Below are 8797 nucleotides of genomic sequence, written 5' to 3'. Positions count from 1 at the left end.
TCTCCCGAGACGAGTGTTGAGCACTCATTTTGCAGGCTGCCACGCAATAGAGCATAGGAATAGGAATCAGTCTGCTCTTGTGATCAGGTGGGGAAGGAAGAATAGATGGGCAGAAATTTCTGGGGCTTGTGGAGTTGCAGAGTAGGCCTTTATATTCAGTTAATGGTTTTTTTCAGCTCTTGAGAACTGTACATTGACAGCACGGATCCCTGAATAATGCATTTAAACGCTCAGGTTTTTTCTTCCTTAGACCTGTGAAGCACAGACTGAAAACAACTATTTTAAATGCAATGCTTTTTGTGTATTTGCACAAAGAGTTACATCTAGTGAGGCCTTCCCAGCCATTCTCCATTGCAAAAGACGCCACAAAATCTATTAATACCCATCTAGCTGACCTGTCGTGCGCTTTTCTGTGGAGAATTCAGCACATCTGGGAGCTCAGGGGAGCAGAGCAAGGCAGCAATTACACTACACTTACTGTGCCTCAGGGATACCTATTTTGGGCAGTAAATCAGAGAGGTGCTGATAAAAACAAGGCCCCTCTCCTGGCTCCTGAGGAGGAGGGTGTTTGTTTCGGCAGTGCTTACAACAGTAAGCACCAACGCGCTCTTGGATCAATACCTGGTTTAGTAGGGCGTGTGGGGATTCACGGAGCCTGTTGTGCTGGAGCACAGCCTCGCTGATCCCGGCGGCCTGGCTTCACTGTGGGGCGTCTCGTAGCTTGTCAGCGGGGTCTCCTCAGCCGGACGTGCAGCAGGTGTGATACTCTGCTCAGGTTTTTTTGCTTTGTTTGTTTTGTTTTGTTTTTTTTAAATCCTCGGGTCCTGATGTGCCGGGGTTTCTTTGGTCATGAGGTAGCAGCTCTCCAGGATTAACCAGAACCCGCCGGGTGCAGCTGCCTCCCTCGGCGGCATCGTCTCTCGGGCGGCCCGAGGGGGCGGGCGGGGCCTGCCCGCGTGGCTAACGGCCGGCCTCAATCGACGGGCCGGCCCTGCCCGGCACCGCTGCCGGCCCGGGCTGGGCTCTCCCACGCTCTCTTGGGGGTGGCCGCGGGGCCCGGCGATGCCGCCCAGCGCTGCTGACAGGAGCCGGGACGTGGCGGGTTCGGGGCGCCTCGCGGGCGAGGAGGGGGAGGGGAACGTGCCGCCCTCTCCTGAGGCGCTGCCCCGGGGGAGGTGAGCAGCGCCTCTTGCAGGTACGCCTCGCCTCTCCTGGGTGAGCCGCCCCGGCCTGCCGGGCCCCGCCTCGTCTGGGCCGCCTTCAGGATGCAGCTTTAATCAGCCGTGGGTGAGAGCGGCTTTCTCGTGGCCATCTGCAGTCCCGGTGACAGGCGGCGTTGCTAATCGCGGGGGATAAGCTGCTTACAGCGGCCCAGCTGGAGCGTGCTCGCTGCTGAGGCTTGGGCATTAAGGGGAGACAAAGCTGCAGGTTTGCCCCTGCGCTCAGAGGCGCGGGGACAAAGCTGCAGTTTTGCCCCTGTGCTCAGAGGCGCAGGGACAAAGAGGCGTGTGTCCCGTCCCTGAGGTTCTGGTGAGGCCCAGCGACATGTCCGGTGGCGGCTATCAGAGTGAGTAAGTGCCTACGAGGAGAGGTGCATCCGCACCCATGGAGAGCGCTGGGAGCCGTCGGGGATGCTGAGCGGGGGCCTGCACGCCACGGCTGTGCCAGCTGAGAGCAGGCCTGAAAGGGCTCCCCCGGGCTGGGGCTATGGGTGATGGCCCTCCTGCTCCCACCACCGCATCCTGGGACACCGTCTGGTTCTTGGATGGCAGCACGGGAAGGGCGCTGCTGCGCGGCTGTTCCTCAGCTGCTGTAGCAGTAACTGCCTTCTCTCCGGTTAAGGGAAGAGCATTTGTGTCCGCCTGTTGATGTCAAAGCGGCAACGAGAGGCTCGTGCGATGCCAGTGATGGTTAGGTCTGTAAGACTGAGCAGTGGGGGAAAAGCCTTGTTTCTAAGGCACGTGAAGCGTGATCTCAGACCAATCACTGGTCCCAACTTGCAATGTGAAATGGATCAGCCTTGGTCTGCAGGGATGGGAAAATTAGCATTGTCTGTGTGGTGCTTATGTGTTTGTTATGGATCTGTCATTGTCATCGTAATGCTGAAATGACGTTCACTTGAAAGAGCTTGATTTACTTTTCATGAACTGTGCTATTTACTTGCTTTTGCGTATAACAACAGAAGTACATTGATCAGGTTAATTTTTTTTGCTTAATTGGACTTGTTTCAGGTTTTAATGCATTAGTGTGTTGCTGCAAAGTGTATATAGTAAGCATGCGTTAAATGTTTTAGTTGGAAACATCAAAACTAATATGAAATTCATTGGTCATGGATTTTGCAGTTCGCAAAATGTGTGGCTTGCCCTGAGTATCTCTTTCGGCCTTAGAAGTTGTTTTTAAAAAGCACTTCATAAAATGTTGTTGCCTTTTGAGTAAGATTAACTACTGCTTAAAGGTGGTTACATTGAAGTCCCGAATGGCAATTTTAGGAAGGCAGACAAACGTGATTTTTAAAGGACGCTAGCTCTTCCTGATCTCAATGAGACTGAAATTAGGAATGAGTGAGGTGAAGAACACCACCTAAAATAATCATGGCAATGTGTTGAGAACCTGGTACCTGGCAGAAAGAACTGAAATAAAGAACTAAAAAAATCGCGTGAGTTATGAAGAAAATAGATTATGTCTAGGTTCTTGAGCATAAAAGTAGTCCAGTGCCGGGTTCCAGGTGTTCGTGTAGCAAAACAGCACTGATAAACATGATAGTTTCATGTCCTTTCACAATTCAAATCCTTTGTAACACCCTTTTGTGATACATTACTAGTTGGCTGGATATTCCTGGAATGCAAGGAGTGCTTCTACGGAACACCAGTCCGCTGCATTTTGTGGTTATACTTCATGCAGTGATAGGCACCCTAAAGAATGCTTTGTCTGTTCACTCTGTAGTTGCCAACTTCTACTTGCCTGGAAAAAATAATGGGATCTTTCCGTTCATGGTACGCTTGGTGATGTATGAAAGGCAGTAATGGCAGTTCCCAAGGATAATTGCAACACTGCATGACTATCTCCTGTTGCTTTAGTAATTGAGTTTACTCCCCAGTTTGTGGTGATTACTGAAGGAGTTTGCATGTGAGAAGGACAAGCAGGCTGTTTGCAAACAGGGATGTCTGAGGCTCAGATGCTTTCTTAGAGTGAGATAAACATAGTTTCGAAACAGTGCAATTTGACAGGAGGGTTTCTGGTATTGGAATATGTTTGAAAAAGACAGTGGGCATTGATTTCATAGGCCATGCTGTCTCTTTCTTTTCAGATCGACTAGGGGTTTTTTAAGATGATATAGGTGTGTGTGTCTTTTCACAATACCATTTTCATTTTTTAAAAGGGGGGTGGAAAAGAATGGTGGTTAGAATGACAGTGATTGACAACTTGCTTTTAAAATTTGAGGGAATGAAAGCACAGCCCCGTCGAATTGCACTTACCTGTTAGCAGCAACTTACAAATCTGTGCTCTGCATGAGAGTTATATGTATAACCATCTGACTTAGTGGCTAGACTGCAAATTAGGTCTCCCATCTAGGCTGTAACCCTTCCAGGTTAGGGGACAATGTAGATTCTCTGGATGTGTAAACATGGTTTCATCCTTTAGTGTGGACAAGAAGAAATTGACCTGCATAGCCTTGAACCTTTTGCAGGGCTGTAGCATGATACATGAACAAACTTTCACTTGTTAAGCAGTTAAACAGTACCTTAAGTCGAGACACTACCTTTCCTACCAGCCCTGGAGAAAATACAAGTGTGGAGGAGATCTGAGCTGGATTTCCAGTCAATGAAGAGGGGTAAGCATTGTACTCCATCTGGAACCATGTTGCTCTGACTTCTTGATTGGTGTCACGTAGATCTGGTTAGAGGTAAAGCATTCTGGAAAAGCAGCTACAGACTACCCTGTCTTGGCAGGGGGATAATTCATCCTTATTAGCAACAAGTTCTTTTTGAGGCTGCAGGTGCATGCATAATGCTGGAAGTCTTTGTTTTCCAGGTTTTCTGTTGAGAACTGAGTCTGTCCCCTTCAATCATTCCTGCTCTGCCAGACATGATTGTCTGCTGAGAAACAGGAAGAGAGTAGTGTCTGTAATACTTTCAGGACTGAAGCTGGTGGATTGGAGACAAGAAATTTGTCAGGAAAGTACCCAAAGCCTTTGGCAAACTAGGGAAGATGTGATAAGAAATATGCATGCTCCTTTGTTTATATTTCTTCTTATTTTTCTTCAGAGCAAAGAAACATTCAGAAGACCGTGAATGTTGATCTGTATTTGGGCACTAGAAGTCGAGCAGACATTTCTCATCACTGGCTTGAGGCTGCGGCATTCAGTGTAACTCCCAGCCAGAGAGCAGAACGAGGCCGGCTGTGTACTGCACCTCTGTCAGCCGGGAAGAGAGATCCCAGTCTGAGACAGACTAATCTCTCCTGCCCTTCTCAGCCATTCCGGGACACCACCAGCCAGTTCTCCAGTTCCTGCTTCCTGCAGCAGAATAGTCTCTGCTCTAGGCTGCAGCAGCAGCACAGCTCTAAATGTGGGGCTCATAGGATTCCCCATCTTGCTTTGTCAGTGCCCCCTGCTGTGAATCTGCCTCAGAGACACTCACGCCTTGAGGCTTATAGTTTAGAAGGGAGAAGGAATGAGAGTATTGACTTTCCTCAACACCACTGTCAGAAAGCAAAGGCAGCTGGTAGCTGCTCCATACACGCTGCTCGCCATCACTGTTTAGAAAGTAGGAACAAGAATAGTGACTATCCAGTGGAAAAACAACAGCATCAGCCTCCTGCTGCTTCTTGTATGGATCCTGTGAACCCTTCACTGGTCAATGCACTTTTATCATCTCGTACTGTAGATTCCCCTCTTAGGCATGAATTAGCGGTGTGTCCCTCTTCAAGGAGCTCAAGTGAAAGTGTGAACACTTGTCGTAGTTCAGCCCTGACCTTGGGGGATCTTGATCCATCTAGTTTGGAGTCCCTTCAGTCTCTTTTGCAGTCCTCACAGATTTCTGCTAGTTTGCACTGTTCAATCCAGAGACTTAAACAAGAAAGTGCTTTGATGGGACTATGGGGCTCCCTCCCTCTGGAGCCCAAGTCTTCTCCAGTCAGTGGCAGTTTGTGCTTTGCTCCTGATGATTCAGCTCCTAGTGTCCTGAGCACAGGAGAGCAGCTAGCTGGAGTAAAGACCAGTGCTGCTCAGGCAAGATTGAAATGGGGTGTCCCATTTGCTAAAGACTGGAGCCTTAGTGCAGTGACAAGGGACTTCAGTCGTGCAGAACCTCTCTCTGTCTCTCACAGATATGGATACGTTGACTTGAACACTTGGAGAACCAAAATTTCAGGTGACATCCATCCAGAAACCTTCGCTTCTGGGGTGGGCTCTGGCAGGCTGGTGGATACAGAAGCAGATTCCTCCTACAATTGCTCCCCTTGTTTCAGATGCCAGTCCCAAGCAAAGCCAACTCTGGAAACTGGTAGTCTTTATGTTCACACAAAAAGTCATTCCCCTGAAAAGGTTCTTAAAGGAGAAGAGACATCTAATGGGGCATCCCCGTGTGCTGTATCTTGGAAGAAAGACTTTCCAGCCAGTCTGTATCCAGAGGGTCTGCAGGTGTCACTGGAGACAGATTTGGCGGGGGCTCAGATGAATGTTGGTGTAGCCATGTATGGGACTTCGAGGAAAGCACGCGTGAGAGTCATTTCTCCTGGAGATAAAGAGTTTAGACCAGTCCAGCAGCTTAGTATTAAATGTGTAGAAGTCAACAACTCTGAACCTCATGTTAAGTCCAGAAAAGAGTCAGAAGAGGTATGCGACTCTAGATCACGAGCAACCAGAAGAATGGCTGTGGTGGGCAGCAGCCAGTCCAGCCCTTTCAGTATTCAGGTTGAAGAAGGCTTTGGTGAATATTCTGACGTAGATTGTATGAATGTGAGCAGAGAAGGAAGGAGAAACAAATACTCCCATCAAAGCAGCTGGAGGAATTGGGAAGCTGATGCCAATCTCGACCAGTCTGAAGAACCTTCTGTGGAGAGGAGTGCCGAAGAACCGCGGTGCTGTGAAGAAGGGAGCCAGACACAGGAAAGTGTGTCCAGAGAGGTGAGGGTGTGCTCACTGTGTAGCATCCCTGTTCACAGATATTACTTGCGCTTGTTTCTGCTTCTTGCTAGAGGTGCAGAGTTGAGGTACAACAGTGATGGGGATGCTTGTCCTATAGTTTTTTTTCTGGCACTGAATGGCCAGAATCTCCTCTCTTATGGTCCTGCTCTATCCCAACACATGCATCTTTCTGCCTCACATGCTTCCTAAAGACCAGCTTGTTAACTTGGTGGTTCTTGGGAATGTAAACACCTGTTTATATTCTCTGGATCTACATGCAGAGGGAAAGCATTAAACTGGTTTTTACTCTGTGCATAGTTGCAGGGCCCTGAGATTTCAGTTTAGTTGTGCTTTTCCATGTCTGAAGTACATAAGAGTATTCACAGAGCAATGGTGGGGGCAGTGTTAAAGGCATCTGACATAATACACTACCCTGAGGCAGCACTGCTCTGGTCTCCATCCAAAATGACTTGCCATGCTGGGCACAGACAAATTCTTCAACAGGGTAGAGTAGTGTGAATAATCATGTGAGTTACTGTCTTTTCTCTGTTTGCAGGTCTCAGAGAACAGCTTCTGGTTATTGAAGGTGAATGAGCAAAGGTAAAAAGATTCTGTGTTTATGTGTGAGTGTGCTGGTAGTTAATGGGAGAAAAACTGCTGGAAAGTGGCAAAGGAGCCATGTTCCTGGGAATGTTTGGTTTTAGGACTTAACCTACATTATTCTGCCATGGTTGGCTCAGGGGCTGCATCCATTTCTTTTCAAAGGGTTGCCATCTAGAATGGAGCATGCTCTAAAAAATAATTTCTCTATCTTTTAAATTCCAGCTTCTAAATTCAACCTTGGTTGTTACTAGCAATGAAAAAGCATTGGTACCATGTATGCTACTTTTCAGTGCAGCAAATTCCAGCATGCTCACTGCATAGTTAGCGAAGATCAAGAACTGGGTTTATCCATGGGATGAGATTCAAATTTGTGACCTGTGGATAAGATGTGTGTGAGATTGCTACCAATTTAGCAACAGTGATACCTTAATTTGGTGTGAGGCTGCAGGTTTTTCCCTCTTTAGAAAGAATGATTTGAAATACCTCTTTTCAGCTTGATGGCTGAACTCTGATTGCCACCTCCTGGCTGTGCTTAACTTTCCTTTCTGTTAACTGGAGCTCACTTTTGGTTTTTCTCTTTAAGTTTCCAGCACTTGTGTGACAGACAAATGCTAACTAGGTGTTTCCAAGCCTGGAGGGGACACATCCTCTGGAAAAGGGCTGCAGCCAGGCAGCTTTACAGACAGCAACTGCTTCGGAAGGGCCTTGGTGCTTTGCAGTGGGCTGTGCACCAGAGGAGGATGCAGCTGGAGGTAGCCCAGCAGAGACACGCCTCGGCTCTGCTAGCTGTCAGCTTCCGCAGGGTGAGGATGGGCTAGGGACAGTAGAAGTAGTGCCATGAGTTTCCTGTTGTGCAGTCAGAGAAGGCAGAAATCCTATCTGGATAGGGAGGAGGAAGGGGTACCCTGTGTGAAATTCAGTGATGTGGACCCTGATACTCTGCCTGAAGTTTGTTCTAATCATGTGTTTTCTCCTTCAGTGGAAGGAAGCTGTGGCAAAACAGAGCAAGAAGCAAGCTCCGCAGCCTGAGCCATATTCTTATACCCAAAGTTCAGCAGTGGGGTTTTTTGGAGTAGGAAGATTAGCAACTATGACAACTTCAGCTCAGCCCCAGCTTACAGTAGGATACTCAAAGGAAGCTGAGCAGGCTTGTAGGTAAGCTGAGAGCATTCTTTCTGTTATCTTGGACAAGTGGAGGTTTACAAACACGGGGAGAAATTTTTCTCAAATGGTAGGAAACTTGTTTCCAGGTCCTTGGATGTATTGCTGCAGATAAGCACTGCAAGAATTAGTAACTTAGTTTTAAGAACTAAACAATCCTATTCCAGAGCTTCTGTGCACTAGTGTTTTCAGTCTGATTTGAGTGTCTGACAGAAATACTCGTGTACTATTTCTTGAGTTCGGCTATCCCCTGCATATGTGATACAGGCGTAAATGAGATTGGAGTGAGGCAATACTACAGTCTCTAGCAGGACAGTAGAGGTGTCAGAAAAAACCCTTTTGTTGTGCCTTCTGATTCTCAAGGCAGAAGAACAAGTCCAGACAAAAAGAGAGAGCTACCTAGGGAGAAGGAAGGCTCTGGATTCTGTTCCCTGAGTGCCTCTTTGGACAGATGGATGTTAAAGCATGCTTGTGACTCTTTCAGGGTAGAGGGAGGACTGTGGACACAGCTTCATCGTAGTCAGAGAGGAGATGAGTTCTGCTGGAGAGCTCAAGCAATCAGAGATATGAGACGGCTAGCTGGTAAGCACACATTCCATAGCCTTGGAACAGCTTGGAGGTAATCACTGTTTCACCATGTTTCTTGATTTGTGTCTAGTTGTTGCTTTGACTGGACTCTTTCAGAACCTGATCCTGCAAATAGCTGGGCCAGTATCTGTGATGGTGGAGGGTGGCCCACTCGCCATGTCATACACTTTTTGCCTTGTTCTTTGTATTAATTCAGGTGCAGCAGATGCTGTTGCTCCAACAATATGAGCTGTCTCTCTTAAGTGCCCTTTCTCAGACAGCTGGAGTTCAGCCAGGGGGTGTTTGCTGTGTGACACTAAGTTGTTTGAAGTCCTAAGT

The sequence above is a fragment of the Aptenodytes patagonicus genome, chromosome 19 (assembly GCF_965638725.1).
Source record: "Aptenodytes patagonicus chromosome 19, bAptPat1.pri.cur, whole genome shotgun sequence".
NCBI lineage: Eukaryota > Metazoa > Chordata > Aves > Sphenisciformes > Spheniscidae > Aptenodytes > Aptenodytes patagonicus.
This window is presented reverse-complemented; position numbering follows the sequence as displayed.